Here is a 19,479-nt window from a genome sequence, read left to right on the forward strand (position 1 = left end):
CCTTATGAGAGCTTTCAAGTGTTATGACTTCCCCTGTTTTCCAGTGGAGAGGCATATTATTTCAGCCCTCTTTACTTCATTACATTTTCAAGATTGTTAATTATTCTCTTTCATAACACTTAAGAACACAACTTTTGTTATTACTCTTCCAAATAATTCAGTGAAATGATTACAATATATTTACATTACAACAGAGAGTTTTTGCTTAAGTGACACAAAGGATGTGGTTGAAAGGAAAAATGGAAAGGAACATTGTTAAAAGGGTGATATAAAATGCAGGGCCTGATTCAATAGGGTACAGAGTGATTCCTGGGGTATGCCAAGTGTCCTCAGCTCCTACTGATGTATGTGAAAGTTGAAGGTGCTCAGCAGCTTGCAATATCAAGCCCCTGTTTGAAATTAAAACCTAGATAAATCTTATCGGGGAGGGTGGGGGGGAGAGAAAGAAGAGAGATGGAAAACTACCAATCACACCTTCTAGGAATGAATCAGAAGCATACAGAAGAGTAGTAAGAAGTGCTCAAAGGTTCCTAGGAGCTCATCAAATGGATACACAGGTGCATGTGGATGGACAAGGAAATACAGGAAGCAATACAAGAAAAGAAACCACATATATAAATATAGGAAGTCATTACTACAAGATGACACACAAATCTACAGTAGGGTAACCCATCCTATAGCAATAAAGTCAATGAAAATTTTGGAGCAAGATCACACTCTAAATTAGAGCTGGTAAATACTGAAATTACTATTCTTCAGCAAATTCTGATATTTTAAGGGGGGTATCTATCTGAATCAAAATGAAAAACTGAAATTTTGAAATCCGCCATGAAATTACAATTGTGACAAATTTTGATTCAGGACAATTAAAACATTTTATCCAGACTTTTATATTAAAATAAAATTATACATTATAGTTAATTTAAAATAGTGTATGTAAAATATTAAAATTAATTAAGTGCACAGAATAGATGTTGATCTCTAAATGAGCAGCTACTTAATATTTTGTTTTATCCCCATTGTATTTACTGCATACTATTCAAAATGTGCTCTAAAGACAGAATTATTAATTTCCTTATGGCATTTTTCTAAAGACACTCACCACTGTAGCATCTGCTTCACAAGCATTAATCAATCTATCTTCACAACACAGCTGTGAGGTGAGAGAATGGTGTTATCCCCATTTTACATATGAGGAACTGAGGCAAAGTCAAATCTACCCACTAATTTTGGGTGTCCAACTGGAGATGCCTAGGACCTGAATTTTCAGAGTATTTATCATTATACACTGCTTGATATGTTCAAAAGCACAGCTCCTATTGACCTCAGTTGCAGAGAAGAGTGCTCAGCACTTCTGCAAATCAGGCTCCAGGGCCTCACGTTCAGACCCAGAAAAGAACACACAATTAGTAACCATCTATGAAAAGATTGCTCTAAGTGACTTGCCTATCATCACGTAGGATGTTTGAGAAAGAGGGGCAGGGCTAGAATCCACTTCTCCAGGGCAGCATTCAATTGGCATAACCATGACATTGTCCTTTCTCTTCCTGCAATCCGTGCTCATTCACTACACACCTTCCAACTTCTGTAACAAATGAGGCAGCTTCCTTTACTACACAACCCTGATTCATTCTCAGAGAAGGGTCCCGTCTCTTCACTGAATTAGGTCCTCATTCAGAAGTCTCCACTGAGCATTTGCAAAGTGTAATATTTCAAAGTCTCATAACCTGGGCAGATTTTCAGATGGAGGGTGAAAGGCACATTCTTCACACAAAGCCCACTTCCCCTTAAATTTCTAGTCCTGCTCCAAAGCATGGGAGTGGTAGATCAGTTCAACGAAAAAGCTCTCCAGCAATTTTGCCTAGCCTCATTCTTATAATGGTCTTATAATGGGAGGTGTTGGGGAGCCTTAATACTAGACAGCGCAGCACTATCAGTCCTGCCTATAGGACAAATATTATCTAGAAATACAATATTGAAAATTAAATGTTTACAAATATAAGAGCAAAAGAGAAAAAGCCACGGGGTGACAGTTCTGTATACAGTGCAGCAATAAGAGTGGTCTTCCTATAGGGGCAAAAAAGGCACCTACCTATCTCCATGCAAATCATTTTGAAGGAGATTAGCATCAATGAAAGCTAGAGGAGAGTAACCCACTCATTCTGCCATAAATATCTCCCTATTTCAGTGAAGCGTAAAACACAGAATAAGGAAAGTGATTATGGTGAAAAGATCATTACTAGCCAGCCCTGTGGATAGTATAGTCCCTGAGATTCATATGGGCACCTGCTTCCACGTTAACTGCATAAAGAACAATTCATCATAAGTGAACATGTAGGAGTGGTGGAGGACTCAATGGTCATTGCTTGCATTGGAATTTATGATGAAAAAGAAAGTTAATTAAGTTCTGCAGTCAAATGCTTAGGGGGGGAAATTGAAAAGCTCCCAAACGCAATTCCTTGCTAGGGTAGATATTTTTATATTTGCTAATCACTGTTAAAAGCAGTTAATTTTATCAACAGAGAGAAGTAACCATTTTCTTAAAATTACTCTTGGAGGAATAAAATTGCATAGAAACAGTTTTGTCATCTGGTGATTTGCATTTCAAAACCAAACAAAAAACAAAATTTACCAGGCATTCTCTCGACAAAGACAGTGGTAACTCCACCACATGGGTGAGTGGTGAGAGTGTGTAACAACAGACAGCTGAAATGAAGAGGTTGCTGAAAACAGTGGGGAAAATGGTTAGTTTCGTGAAAACACAGTTGTTTTTTTGAAGATATTAAAAATTCTTAAAATGGTACATATCTTACTCCTGGGAGGATTCTGTGTCAAAACATTAAAAATTCTTCAAATTGTATTAGTCAAAATAATGCAATATAATCACACCAGTTTCAATTGTTTTGGTAAGTTATTTAAACTACAATACAGAAAAAAGTCACAATAACTATTCAGTATTTCCTAAACACATGAAAGTTAAGTTACAAATACTTGTTAACTAATACCCTGAATTCCAGTTAAAATCTTAGATTTTCATTTAAATTATATTACAGAACAGCAAACAGAAAAAAAAAAGTAGACTGTCATTTAAATGACATGAAAGTCATACAGTTTTGCTAATCATTGTCCTGGACCTAGCTGGGTACTTTGGGAAGTGCTTGGTTCTGATTGTCCTGACATTTTATTGAGTGCTTGGTAAATGTTTTATTTGCCCTCAAAAGTCTTTTTTTTTTAATGGGTAAGTAAAATCTAACATTGTGCCACTTTGGCACATGAAAGTGAGAAAGCGCCTAGATCTTCCTAGCGGATTCCCTTACTGTCATTTATAAGGCTTTACGTCACTCTGGCAATGTAGGGGCCTTAAAACTTCTACAGGTTTTTATGCTCCTGAGGGAACTGACTGATAATGGGAACAGTTAACTAACAATAACTAACAGTTAATTAACAATGTTACTATGCAGACAGGTTGCTACATTTCTGCCTCAGATAATGAGATCAATTAACCATCCACATTAACAAAATGTGGGGGGGGTTGTTTTTGTTTTGTTTTGTTTTTTACACAAAAGCTATTTTCTGTAACTTAAAAACTAAATTTTCAGTAACATGATCCTAATATTTAATTCAGTGGGTTTTGTTTTTCAGTTCTCAAGAAGTTACATTTTACTAGGCAGACAGGCTGCTACACTTCTGCCTCGGGGACAGAGCCTTCCTCCCGCATCACAAAAAGGCCTACCCTCCTCCACCTCCCTCAAGCCACAGTATCAAGAGAGAAGGACAGAGTCTCTCTCGCTTGTTGGCCAGCCCCACCCCCTGACGGTGATCAACATCTCCCCCACAGGCACTCACGCCCTGCCCCTGCAGTGATTTGTGTATCTGAAGCTGCTCCAGGCACACTGGAACAGACGCGCTGCCCGGGCTGTTGGGGAAGAGATGTGTGTGTGTCCCCCAGATTTCTTTTGCGTTTTTCTGTGCAGGGGGCACAGATATATGGGGTCCATATGAATTCTGTGCCACTACATCGGCGCAGAATTCTGTCAGGAGTAATATATCTACAATAAACTAACAAACATTAGCTCACCACTGTGGGGTTTTTAAAACTGTAATGCAATCTTTTTTAATGAAATGATTGACAAATATTTGCAATACACAATAAATAATAAAATAAGGCATATTATTATTTATTTGTATTTTAGTAGTCCCAGTCATGAACAAGGACTCACTGTGCTAGGCGCTGGAAAAATACAGAACAAAAACATGGTCCCTGGCCCCTAAGAATTTACAATGGAAGTAGTACTCAGAATTGCCTGCATTTGTTCTAGTTAGTCACTTTTCAATGAGGGAGAGGGATAGCTCAGTGGTTTGAGCATTAGCCTGCTAAACCCAGAGTTGTGAGTTCAATCCTTGAGGAGGCCATTTAGGGAACCGGGGTAAAAATCTCTCTGGGGATTGGTCCTCCTTTGAGCAGCGGGTTGGACTAGATGACCTCCTCAGGTCCCTTCCTGATATTCTATGAAATTTGGGAGAGGGAGTGTAAGGATTTGATTTAATTAATCTAATATACATATGATAACAAATGTGTCAACCAAACAAGAGACTTTGTTTCATGTGCTCGTCCAAATCTCAGATGAGCTCTAGTGGCTTTTAAAAAACATACTGTTTATTGGGACAAGCGATGCCGCACTCTATAATGCACAAAAATAAAGACTTTACTGAACCAAAGAGCATACAATCTAAAAGACAAACACACAGAAGAGCAGATGTACCGGGAAATCCAAAGGTGGGGTAGGATAGTGGGTTATTTGATTTAAGAGGAGTAATTGCTGTTGCTGTTGTTTTCAGTAGTGCCCACAATGTGGCAAACATAAAAGGAGGCACAGTCCTTGCTCCAAAGAACTCAATCCATTTAAATTATAACTTAATGTTAAATTATAACCTCTGACAATGGGGAAATCCTCTGGCGGGAGGGATACAGGCTACAGCCATAGGTGCTGTAACTAGGGGTCCTGGGGGAGCTGCCACCATTAGATACAAGGTTTACAGTTTGGTTCAATGGCTCTCAACACCAGCACTATACAAATGGTTTCAGCACCCCTGGATACAGCAGGGATCTGCCAGAGCCTTTTCCCACTGCCTGCCCCCTGCCAGAACCTTTCCCTGCTGCTACATATAGGTACACACTGCAGGGAGTGTGGACACAGCCTGTCTTTCACTGTGGCTTGTTGCTACATGTACCCTACCTGCTGTGGCATGTGTAGACAAGTTTGTAGAGCTTGTCTACACAGAGCAGCAATGTGCACTAGACAGGTGCGATTTCTACAGTGCACCAATGTGTCATGCACTAACTGGCCCATGTAGACCTTGCTGGCAAGAATTAAAAGTTTCCTAGTGTGTACTAACAGAACTACATTAATGCGCCCAAGGGAATGTCTAGTGCTCACCAGCAGGGTCTGCATAGGCCAGCTAGTGTGTGACATGCTGCTGCTCTTTAGAAATCACACCCCTCTAGTGCACATTGCTGGGCCATGCAGACAAGTCCCTTTGTAAGACTTTCCCAAGAAATTGTACTTAGTACTTTTGCAGTTTCACACACACAGCAATTTTTCCAGTGATCTTATGAGACTATTAAGTTCATCCATCTGATGTAAAACACTTCAGATTTTACTAGATAACAAGGAGAAACCTTTGGAAATACATACTACATAGCATTCATATTAATAAACATAGACCGAAAGGACACCACTTTATGAAAAGTGCCAATTACATGTTTTTGTATTTATTATAACAAGTGGTCTAAATGAATAACAAATAGAAATTATGATGATGTTGCAGTTGTTCAGTGCATTTACATGCCCTTTGAGTAATTTAAAATCCAAGTGACACATTCTGACCTGTTTGTCATTGGCAAATTCAACAAGTTAGCTCATAGGGTGCATCTTTATTCATAAATATCAAAACAAAAAAATAACAAATCACCATCATCATGGATGAATAGCCCTCACAGCAGGAAAGACCCCAATTCTCCTTTATTGGATCATGCCTGCCCACCTCTGCTCCTAACATAGGACCATGTGATCCACTTCCTCTGGGAGATCCCTAGACTATCATCCTCATAAACCTCCAATCTGAAGGGCTGATATAAATTATCTCTAATTAGATGTTTTAGTGCTGACATAGGCATGAACCAAAACATTTCAATATGAATTCAAACTCTTCTGTAACTTTGGGTGTGTTCAAATTCAGAGTTTTGGTTTAGACCTATCACTCAGTCCTATAAGAGAATTGGGACCATAAGCAAGCAACCACAGTATTCGCTAGCTGTCATGCAATGCTGTCTCTCTACCACCACGTTTGCCAGCGACACCTGGTTTGGAAGACCTGTTCCCCTGAATAAAAAAGTTAGACATTCATCCAAACCTCCTATGATGATTAGCCAATCTCAAGTACTGGCATTCAACAATGAATACCAAAAATAAAAGGTCACAGTGTTGCCATGAAAACATCAGTAAAACATCCACACACATGGATAACAGACATTACATTCAGACAGGATGAGCCAATGGTCAATACCAGTCTTCGAGAAGAAGTTTCCAGTGCATCAGCCTGGCCAAGCATGTGTGTGAAATGAAAAGGAAGTTGCACCATGTGTGGTGAGTGGAAAAAATGAGAGACATATGTAGCAGAACAAAATGGCGGTTCCCTTAGCCAGCCACACCTAAACTTTTTACAAGCCCAGAGCATGACCAGTAAGGCAGTTCACATCTGAAACCACCATCACTAGCTGGCAAGCAGGCAGCCACAGGAAGGACACCTCATTGCTTACACTGTTAGTGTTAGCTGCTGTGCTTACTGCTTACACATACTTTATGGCTGAAATTCTTCTGTTGGATATTCACGCACACTTCTACTGACTTCAGTGAGAGTTGTGGGCACAAATTCAAGCCTGTAAGGTACAATATACAAAGGCATAGCAAGTGAATATATGTTCCCTTAAGCTGTTACATGGTATTCTGTATACAACAAATTCATTAAATCATGACAACTCGTTAAATGTAATGGGAGATCCACATGAACATTCAGTGGCAGGATTTGGCCCTCTCTTTTAGTGTTCCTTCTCTGCAGTACTACAACAGAGGCCAAAGTGTTTCTTAATTTTAATGCATACCAATCTATTAAATGTGTTTTCTACTTGACTTTCAACAACTATACAACATGAAACCAAAAGATATTCCTCTTTATACATATTTTATAAATTGTTTCAAGTTGCACCTTAAAAGGTATTTAACTTTTTCTCTGGGATCTTGATTCTCGTTAATGGCAGTAGGAAAGTCATTGTCCTTGATCTAGAACTGTTTAGCAAGAAAGAGTCAGGGCTGGAGGCACATGAAAATATGTCAATCAGATGTAATTGCTCTCCAAGAGAAACCCTATCAGGCTGCACAACAAGAACTCATACAGAACACATGGATTCACTGCAGCACCTAATCTACTAATGAGCTCAGCTTGTTATTTTCAGACTCAGTGTTCAAGAAGTTCAGCACAAGAAACATGACAGCGAAGGACAATACTGCTTAGATAGATTTAAATATTATTTATTATAGGTGAAGCTGATAGTGCAACGTATGGTTAAGGTTGCCAGACACGTCCCATTATAAAATCCTGTTTTAAGTTACTTATAACTTTGTCAAACTTTAATTGTTGAGCCTGAAATTTTCCATGCCGGGTGTCTGCCTCGGGCTGATTTTATTTTTTTAATTCCAGCAAACATGGTTCAGCTGTTTCCAAGAATGAGATTAGAGCAAAATATATTGTTTTCCCCATATTAAAAATATTCTTACAAGCATTTTGTTAAGAAGCTATGGCACCTACATTCTTTGGAGCAGGGACTTGAAATCTGGCTGGGAGGAATCACACTGGAGCAGAGGATATGCCTGTTGCTGTTCCCATTGCCCCGGGGGGGGGGGGGGAGGGGAAGAGGGAAAAGAACCGTGATAAGGAGCCAGTTGTGGAAGGAGAGAAAGGACTGGGCCAGAAGCAGGCTGGGGAAAGGGCAGGGCAGAAGGAATCAGGCTTTTGACCACTAGAGCACAATCCCTTCAGAAACCTGGAATGGAACCCAAGAGTCCCAAGTCTCCCCATTCCTCTGCTATAGCAAACAACTATAAAACCCACAGGCAAAGTGTTGCGTTTCACCTCCTTCTAGGGGCCAGTCCATGCAGAGGATAACAACCTACTATTCCTATCGGTCACTCTATTATCTTAAGTGGCAGAAGTGCCTTGATGTAAAGGTTCCAGCCCTGCTAATGAAACATGTGGATATCAATATAATGCATGATGGAATCGCTCTCCCCCTCCCATCTGCTTTTTTAAAAAGCTACCAAATTGCACACAAAAATACTTTGCTAAAAGGGCATTAGGGTTGCAAAGTTAAGCACTCAGAAGTTAGGAAATTCCAGAATTAAGATTTCTTGTACAACATTGATTCAGCTCCCTTGTGGATATGAATTATGATAGTATCTTTAATTTCATGATCACATACTATCTTTTCTACAGTACTCCTACCTCATTCAGTGAAAAGTATGGACCTGCTCAGAAAAATGGTGTATGGAGGTGGCTAATATGTCAGACCTGTGTCTCACTTGTTGCTGAAGTTGGTAGGTGTGCAGTGAAAGAGGCAGGGGTTTGCAGGAAAGAGCTCCTGGGTAAAACAACTGAATGCTGCCCCAGAGAACTGGATTCGATCCCTGATTCTCATTTTCTGGGTGCCCAACTTGTTACTCTGGGTTCTGATTTGCAGAAGGACTGAATGCTCACAGTTGCAATTGAAGTCAATGGGAGCTGTGTTGTGAACATATGAAGTGTGATATGATAAGCACTCTGAAAAATCAGGTCATAGGTGTCTCAGATTGGGCACCCAAAATTAGTGGATACATTTAATGTTAACCTCTCTGTACCCCAGCTCCCCATCTGTGAAATCGGCACAATTATACTTCCTCACAGGGATGTTGTGAAAATTAATTCATTAATGTTGGTGAATCATTCAGATGCTGCAGTGATGAGCCCCACAGGTAAACCCATGAGGAAATTAATAATTCCATCTTCATAGCAGAGTTTGTATAGTGTGCAGTACATAAGGCCTGGGGCCAGACATTGAACAATGAAGAGAAAACAAAACACTGAATAGCTCCTTGTCCAGTGAGCACCATTTGTCCTGTGCACTGAACGAGGCATGGATCCTGTGAGGAAAAAATAGTATCTGATCATGTAATGAATGACTATATCATAATGCAGACACACTTTATTAAGGATGCTTACAATTCACCCCTTCCCTCCCCCACTCCCCAAGTGTGAATTTTTTTAGTGTTTATAAAACATGGCAGAGAAAGCTCTGAAGTTTGAAACTCTTCTACCATATGCCAAACAGAGTGTGAACGCCTTAGGGCTGGGGCCATGTTTATTTTGTGTTTGTAGAGCACCTAGCGAACATTGATGATTGCCAGAAATAAAAGGAGGCTGTCTCTCCTCATTGTCTTGACAATGTACTTCTACTAAAACCTGAAGTGATGTTTGAGAGAATACTTCAGTTTCATGCGCATTCAGTCCTCCATAGTCTTCCTGGTGAGAATGTCAGTGTGCGTGCCAACTTGTCAGTTTTAGTGCTGGTCTTTGTGATGTGGATGCTTGCCTATTGGCAACTGGGCTGTGACCCACCAACTCATTTCTAAGGGCCAAATTTGTGGTCCCTGCACCTAGACTGGTGAATGGGCTGTGGAAAGAGAAGTTCTGTGGGTGAAATGCTGCCCGTAGAAGGCCAATGAGCAATAGTTGACCCCATCAGCCTTAAGGCTAAACTAACAGCTGCAGCTGCTGAGCCCCCCTGCACAAGTGGATTTGGATGGTGCATCCACGCAGATGCAGAGGCACAATGCTAGGATGAGATGGGAATAGAGACAAGGGCAAGCAGAGGGCTCAGAGCCCTTGCCCAAGGTCTTTGTTTTCTCCTCCCCTGCATCACAGAACTCCACCAGTTTTCCTACTTTAGGGAATTTATGTGACTCTACTCGGATCAGAGAATTTGGCCCTCATGCTGTACAAACCCCAAAGGGTTGTATTAATGTGAGCCAGACCTTCAGGGGCCATTTGCAGTGATTACCAGCAGTCAAACCCGAACCCACATAAAAATCCTAATCTGCCTCTCCTTGCAGGTATTTCTCCCTAGCCCTATGAACCTTTTGAGATCTTCTGGTGTTTGGTGGCCACTTCTGAATGCCCCTTCCTGCTCTCAGTGGTCTCAGGTCGCACGCTCCAATTATCCCCCATGTATTTAACGCACACCCAACACGCTGTTTGGGTCACCACCAGTTAGGGTTAAAAACAATCAGCTTGGATTTCGCAACCTCATCAGGAACCTGAGCTGATCTACATGAAGGTAACATAACCTGATTGTGATTCTGGTTAGATTCCCTTATGAAGCTTTCCATAGTCCTACAGTCCACACGGGCTAGGGGGACTCATTATATAATAAACACTTGTGCATTTCATCCGTCTTTCTGATGTTTCTTTCATCAGGTATGATGAGTAAAATAAACCAGAAGTCACCTTGACCTCATCTACTTTGATATCAGGTCTGATGTAAATCATCATGATTCAGGGCATCAGCAAACACCAAGAGACAAAGCTTAAGACGTTACTCCATGGGCAGGTTATTACATAAATTGTCCAATATGGAGTTTCATGCACCTTCCTCTGAAGAAAGTGGCATTAGCTAAAGTCAGAGACAGGACACCGGACTAAAATAAGGGTAACATTTCTACAGTGCTCAAGTGACACAGTCCCATTTTACCCTAGACATTAATTGCTGAAATCCAGTATGGCAATTCCTACGTCCAGAGATAACCCATACCAAAATCCTCAGGCTAACAAGATGAATATCTAGGGCACAACAGAAACTGAACTGAAATTTGACATAGAAAGTATGTATTATCTGGGTAGGTGGGATCTTTTTGTTCCTTCCCTCTGCAGAAGTGACGCTCAGCTGCCTGTCTCCTTCAAGCCTCTCGATCAGTTGACATTTTTAAGACCAGCTTCATTCAAACAAGGGCTAAAATCATCTTTTAAAAATAATCAGTAAGAGCTGAGTCTCCCCTCCTAAAGCCCAATGGCTGATCCTATTAACAATTGACTCATGCAGGGCCCTTTGAGTTCATCAGTGCACCTGTCCCTATCACTTAGCACAGAACTGCTAAGAGGCTTCTCTCTGCTGCTGCCAAGTGGGAATAGGGCTGATTCCGAGCACCCCAGAAAGAAGTATACTTCTGCTTGGCAGTTTCCCTGAAGCTAGGCAGCGGATTAGACAGAAGACAGTTTGAAGACTCAGGAAAAGTGGCTGCTAGTCCAGGAGGCTGGCACTGGTGTAGAGACCAACAGGGCCACCAACCTCCCTTCCATTGGTGGAAATTAGGTGGTCTCTTACAATTTGTTGGAAGGCATCTGTGGTAGAAAGGGAGGGCATCTGAGCATGTGGTTTAGGGTTGGGACATTCAAGCACACCTCACATATTTCTCTGCTGTGCCAACACCTTCCCACCATATTTGTAAGACATGTCTGAGCCAGGAGCAGTGGAAGGCGGCTTGCTGATTAATCAGAATGGTGTGTGAAATAACAGGCACCATGCAAGGTAGAAGGAAGAAAAAGTCTCTATTACAGGAACCTGGACAGCTATGGACTATTCTATTGTATTTGGAGTAATAATTACAAACTCAGTGGAGAGTTAGAAAACATTGTAGCAGCTTTGTTAGAAAGCTCAGTTCAACTGCATGAGCAAAATGAAGCTGTGTGTTCTGGCTTATTCCAGAGCTGCACACAACCCACCCACTTACCTTGTCATACTTACACTGAAGGCAAAACAAGGTAAGTTTAAAATAGAACAGTCCAAGAGAAGGGTTGCAAGAGAAGTTTTATTTTAAAACTTACCCAGAAAGAAAAAACGTTGTAAATAAATACTCATTTCATTATTAATACTCCCTTCAGTCATTAAAATGTATCGGTTGCCCCAAAGATACCAGTCTGATACAGGATCATATTTCTGATGTGCCCCCGATTTCAAGGAAAGCTTCACATCAAAGAGAGAACTGAGCCCTTGCCAGTTTGCCCATAACAAAACCTTTGCCTGTAAACCCAATGTGCATTTATTGTACCCAATGTGCAATAAATGTACAGCACCTATGGAGCTGTACATTTATTAATAGCAATAAAACCAGCTCAGCTTTACTCTGCAGGCCATCCTATAGCCTGAACCAGAACTGCTCATGCAAAACCCTCTAACAGAAACGGTATTGTATTCATTGCATAACTGTATTAAAATTTGCTTAGAATATTCACCAGCTTACCTGACTGAAAGTAACTTTTACTTTACATGCATTGTACGGTATCATCCCTTGAAGAGAAAGGCCTCACAAATCTGCCTACAAGATACCAACTAGGAAGTCAAACACTGAGATTTTACAAAGTCTCAAAAGCAACTGAGTGGCTTTGCTCCTCAGGGGAGTGAAGCCATGAATTTGCAGATCCTGTGAGATATCACAGACTACTAGAGACTATTCCACAGGTCTGATACTTTTTAAGCAACAGCTTTATATGCACACTGAAAATGATTGAATGTATGTCAAATGCCTGCTTTTTCACTTTGGAATTGTAGCTACTGCAAGTACTTTCATGGTGGAGAGTGGGGGGCAAACCAACAAATCTTCTGTTGCCTTATTGTTGTGAAAGAGGATATCATTGAAATACATTTAACAAGGCATCTACTGTTTGGGGAATTCACAGTGATTGAGTTCCAGTTCATTACTTTCGGGGCTATGGTGCTATTGTCAAGGCCTCGAAACCAGTAAGATGGCCTAACCCCCAGGTTAGAAAGGCTACAATAGCACAAAGGCAATTATACTGCAAGAAAAATGTTGTCCACTAATCAGCTAGCAATCAATTACTAAGAAGAGAAGATAACCCTATCCCCACTCAAGCTCTTCAGTATTAATAGTGCCATCAAGTAATTACTTTAGGCATGGGCAGGTGCATGAAAGGACAGACTCTATAGTACACTGCATCTAAGATTAATGAGTTCTGTCAATTTGCCCAGCAGACATCTGATTCTTCTGCTTTATGTAGCTTCTAGTTTTACACATGCCTCAGGGTTTTCTCCCCTGAAAAAACTAGCTTGTAATTTAAATACATTCAGTAAGCTTATATCTTTTTTAAAAACACCCTAATTTTGTAAGTAAGACTGTACTAATTTGAATGAGAAACACGGCAAGTAGTTCCTAATGACTAATCTTTTAGTCATGCTTTATTTTTAGTTGTAATTAGTCATGTGGATCCTGGGATCGCATAAACGATCCAGAATCCAACAGTCATAGTATCCTTCATTTAACTCACTCACTCTGCTAAACTGTCAATTTCAAGAGGTAAACATCTGAAGACATTTCAGTAAATAAAGGCATTGCCCAGAAATCAAAACAAAGCAAATCACCTCTGCTAGGAAGTATATTGTTGTTAAGAGTTAGCACACATGCTGAATGAGCACAGCTGTCAAATGCAGCAGCATTCTGCGTGGACAAGCCCTGGCCTAGAGAGTTAGGTCAGGGATTCCCATCCATTTGTGTCAGGGCAGAAGTTCCTTAGATACTGAAATTAATATCTGGAAATTTCCTGCTTCCTTCTTAAAGGTTATATTTATACTGTAACCAGCAGAGAATCTCAGTATTTACAAAGGGCCCCTATTTACATACAAAGGGTTAAATTTCCAGGCTAACCTTCGCCAAGATCTCCCCATTTTTTGAAGTGAATGCACAACCATTAACACTTAGACCCTGTAAGCTATTCAGAACAAGGATAGTCCCTTATTATGTATGGCATCAATTCAGCAAAACACTGAAGCATATGCTTAAGTCCTATTTAAATCAATAAGCTCCCAGTTTTTAAAAGGTATTTAGACCCCTGAAGAAGCAGATAGATGCCTAGTGCTTTTGAAAAATCCCATTAGGCACCTATCTACATCTTTATGTGCCTAAACACCTTTACAAATCTGGCCCTAAGTGCTTAACTGAATAGGAAAGAGATTACCCATGTGATAAAAGTTAAACACATGCTAAAAGCACTTGGTTGAAGCTGGATCTATATGTACAGCCCCCAGCACAACAGGGACCTCATCTCAGTTTGGGTGTCCGGGTGTTACTGCACACTTACATCACAACAACAAATAGGACAGTCATCTGCTTGTTTTGAGCTTGCAAATCAGGACACTATCCATGTGATAATATTTGCATGTACCAAGTCTTCACCCCTGAAATTTTGTGGGTGGAAGTTGCACCCACAAATGAGGCCAGGCTGATATTTGGCTGGAAACTCAGCTCTCAATTGCTTTTTTGTGGTGATGCAAGTATTGTCTTATTTATTTCTCCCCAGAGCCAAAGTCATACTACTCCTTTCCTTTTCTGTCACTGTTATTTCTGTATATAAAAAAAAAACACAGCTCAGGGGTTTTGTTCTCTTACCTTCCATTTAATGTCACAGCTGACCACCCATGAAATCTTTCTTGAGACTGCTTATTGGATATTAGATTTTGCTAATTAATTCTCTGGATTAATTTCTTCTGAAGTAATGTTATCAATTGTTTCCAGTAAAGGGAAGAAAAACAGACCAGCAGTAACTTGATTTTCACATAAATGGATTAAACCTACACAAATGCGGTGGCTGCAGATATCATTGATCCATGTTCATTGGCTGTTGCTGTTTCAATTGTTATTTGATATGGTAAGGGACAATGGAGTGGGAACTGTTTTTGATTTGCAGCAACTGTTTCTAAGAAGATATCAGCAACTCTTCTACAATGTATAACTTACAAAATTCATTCTATGCATCTAAAGCCACTAATTCTTTAAGTCAGAAATATTTTTGAAACTCATAGTTTAGGGCTTCATCCTGAAAAATGCTGAAAACATAGAAGACATTGGAAATAAAGGGCATGCAACACAGAATTCATTCAGTGCCCTAGGCATGAACTCTCCATACAGCAAAATATGCCAAGAATATTACCAAAAGGAGAAATAGTTTTACAAATCAAAAGGAGGCAAGAAAAAAATAGCAAGTGTTCTTGAAAACCATGAACACTATATTATCAACTAAATTATATAGCACATGAAGGCAAATATTTATATAAATGTTTAACATTATACAATATTTTAGTGGGGGATTTTTAAAGGCACAAAGGGTAGTTAGACACCCAACTTCCACTGAAAATTAATGAGAGAGGAGCATCTAACTCATCTTTGTGCCTGTGAAAATGTCCTACTTTCATTTTATTGTGCTGGGATGATTAGAAACACAGCTTGTCTTACCAGAGTAAAGAAAAGCCAGTAAGAATTTACAGAAGTCTACAGTGCAGACTACTGGGTGTAGTGTGGGAGTGGAGGACCTCAAAAGACGCAGTTGCAGGTACTCAATTCTGGTGCCTGTTCAATGCTAATCCGGACATAATTTAGGGCACCCTAAGGGCTGCTCTACCCTATGCTGTTGGCCAAAGCCTCAAGAGGATAGCCACCAGCTGAAAATAGATGGAGACTGTTCCTCCTAACTCTTCCTGTACTGGAGACAGTCTGTGTATATGGGGAAGTGGTGTAAGAGTCCCTCCTCCCTGCGTGTCAAAAGGAACCTCAGCTGCAGTAATCCAGTCACTTGCTGACCCCTTTGTGCCAGCATGGTGCAAAGTGGTGAGAGAATGTGGCCCTCTATCCTGAAGCTGCAGGACATTAGAGTAGGAGGAGGAGAAGAATAAAAGGGAGAAAAACCAAACATTCAGAGCTTATTAATGGTATTACTGCAATCTAGATACAGCAGTAATTTAGTCTCATTGAATTTTATGTTTTGCAGATTTATCCTAATGTTAGGAGACACTTGAGGCCAAATTCTGCCCTCACATCTGTTCACATTCCTCCCATTGACTTCTGCCAGGGCAGAACCTGATGCTAAAACATTCATGGAGTTTGTGCCATCAGATAGCAACCCTTTATTCTGATTTCAGTGTCTTTGATCTGGCTGATCCAACCAGCCACTGCAACATGCTATCTGAAAACATTTTTTTGGCTCAATCTTTCCTAACATTTTTGAAAAAGCATGCCAACAAATCTTACCATTGATAAATGAAGGACAATGTATTTATTACAGATGCTGGATAATACAGTATAATCTTCCCTTTGTTTAACTACATACTAGGGCAGTCAAGCGATTAAAAAAATTAATCGTGATTAATCGCACAGTTAAACTGTAATAGAATACCATTTATTTAAATATTTGGGGATGTTTTCTACATTTTCAAATATATTGATTTCAATTATAATACAGCATGCAAAAGTGTACATTACTCACTTTATATTTATTTTTGATTACAAGTATTTGCACTGAAAAAAATAAGAAATAGTATTTTTCAATTCACCTAATACAAGTACTATAGTGCAATTTCTTTAGCATGAAAGTTGAACTTACAAATGTAGAATTATGTACAAAAAAACTTCTTTCAAAAATAAAACAATGTAAAATTGTAGAGCATGCAAGTCCACTCAGTCCTACTTCTTGTTCAGCCAGTCACTCAGACAAACAAGCTGCCCGCTTCTTATTTACAATGTCACCTGAAAGTGAGAACAGGCATTCTCATGGCACTCTTGTAGGTGGTGTCAGAAGATATTTACGTGCCAGATGCGCTAAAGATTCATGTGTCCCTTCGCACTTCAACCACCATTCCGGGGGACATGCGTCCATGCTGATGACAGGTTCTACTCAATAACTATCCAAAGCAGTGCGGACCGAGTCAGATGCCACCAGCAGAAGGTTGATTTTCTTTTTTGATGGTACTGTAGTTTCCGCATCTAAGTGTTGCTCTTTTGAGACTTCTGAAAGCATTCTCCATACCTCATCCCTCTCGGATTATGGAAGTTACTTCAGATTCTTAAACCTTGGGTCAAGTGCTGTAGCTATCTTTAGAAATCTCACATTGGTACCTTCTTTGCGTTTTGTCAAATCTGCAGTTAAAGTTCTTAAGTTCTTAAAATGAACAACATGTGCTGGGTCATCATCCAAGACTGCTGCAACATGAAATATATGGCAGAATGTGGGTAAAACAGAGCAGGGGACATATAATTCTCCTGCAAGGAGTTCAGTCACAAATATAATTAACGCATTATTTTTTAAACGCATGTCATCAGCATGGAAACATGTCCTCTGGAATGGGGGGCGAAGCATGAAGGGGCATACGAATGTTTAGCAATTCTGGAATGTAAATACCTTGCAATGCCGGCTACAAAAGTGCCAAGCAAATGCCTGTTCTCACTTTCTGGAGACATTGTAACTAAGAGAGCACCATTATCTCCTGTAAATGTAAACAAACTTGTTTGTCTTAGCAATTGGCAGAACAAAAAGTAGGACTGAGTGGACTTGTAAGCTCTGAAGTTTTACATGGTTTTGTTTTTGAGTGCAGTTATGTAACAAAAATAAATCTACATTTGTAAGTTTCACTTTCATGACAAAGATTGCACTACAGTACTTGTATGAGGTGAACTGAAAAATACTATTTCTTTTATCATTTTACAGTGCAAATATTTATAATTAAAAATAATATACACTTTGATTTCAATTACAACACAGAATACAATATATATGAAAATGTAGAAAAATATCCAAAATATGTAACAAATTTCAATTGGTATTCTATTGTTTAACAATGCAATTAAAACTGCTATTAATCGTGATTAATTTTTTAAATCACGATTAATTTTTTTTTAGTTAATCTTCTGAGTTAACTGCGATTAATCAACAGCCCTACTACATACCAGATTGACCATCATTTTTAATAGAAGTACTACATTTTTGCACTATGAAACTTTCTTCAGAGACATTCCAGTATTGCAAGTTCAAATGCTCTTCTCAAATTGCTGTAAAATTAGGATATAGCAAGAGAGAGAGAGGTGCTATTAATGATAAGATAAATACTGAAAAACTTTGACTGACTGACTAATACTTACAGCTTGGGATATTTTGCACACATTACAGCTTGGTATTCACAATATTTTGCTAAGACAATGATCTGTTGCAGATCTGTTATCTGCATGCAGGAACCTTGCCGGATTGTAAATACAATAGCTGCACTTTTCTAGTTTACTGAAAAAAATCAAATACTGTCTGTCACAGAGTTAATCCACAATGTCATCAATAAATGAAACTCAAAGTATGTGTTAAAATTAGGTCACTAAAAAAATGTTAAAAATGGGCTTTGAGTAGTATATAGCTATATTTCTGACTGCTCAATAGCATATTGATGATATGGTCAATATACCTGGCCCATTTGAGTAATTAACATGAGATATGACTGCAAATATGTATTTGTTATGCAACCAGGTGTGGGTTTTGAATATTTATGTAGAAGTGACTATGAAACTGGACCTTCTTATTCAAGAGTTCCTCCCCCACCCCCGATGTATGTATTTAGATTTACACATGCTGACTTTAGTGTCAAAAATAATAATCAATATTACCTTTTAGTACTGTGGAGAGAAGCACAGCTAAAGGAGAGCAAGATGGATTTGATTCAGACACATCCATTGTTAATTATTAAGTTCCATAACTCCAACTGCAAGAACCAAATTTTACCAATCCAATCATTCCAGTTGTGAAAGCCAACATTCTACCCAACTAATATAAGGGGGATGCACAGCCAAAACGAAAGGCAGACCTAGGCCTATTGAAACTTTATTAGTGGGAATGGGTGACAGTGGATGGATCACTTGGGGATTACCTGGTCTGTTCATTCCCTCTGGGGCACCTGGCATTGGCCACTGTAAGAAGACAGGATACTGGGCTAGATGGACCTTTGGTCTGACCCAGTATGACCGTCCTTATGTTCTTATTACTGGTGGTAATTCCTGAGGTGGAAAAAACACAACTTTGACTTAGCTGAACTGGCGATTAGGGAGTCATCCTCTACTTGTCAACTCTGCAAATTTAATAGGAAATCATTGAGAGCCAATAAGCATAGAACCTAATGCTATTTTTACTGGGTCACTTTTCAGAGTAGTATTGAAATTGATGACAAGGGCAGAAACCTACCAAAAAAATTAAAAAAACAATCTAACCTTGATATATTTACCTGTTCAAATATGTTATCAGCCACCCCTTTCTTTATTCCACTGGTATCATCCTTTATTGCCCACTTGACCAGCAAGCATTTTAATGCAGTAGTCCATGCCTCCCACCTTTATTCATGGAATGCCCTCCAAACAAAAACAAAAAAACCAACCCAACAATCCATGAAGCCACTATCCTTTTATCCTTCAAATCCCTCCTCAAGACACTCTTATCCAGTGACCCCTAGAGAACACCACTAGATATTAATGGCTAGGCAGGTGGTGAGCTGAGACTACTGATCTGCTTATTTGTCTC

The sequence above is a fragment of the Chrysemys picta genome, chromosome 8 (genome assembly GCF_011386835.1).
Source record: "Chrysemys picta bellii isolate R12L10 chromosome 8, ASM1138683v2, whole genome shotgun sequence".
NCBI lineage: Eukaryota > Metazoa > Chordata > Testudines > Emydidae > Chrysemys > Chrysemys picta.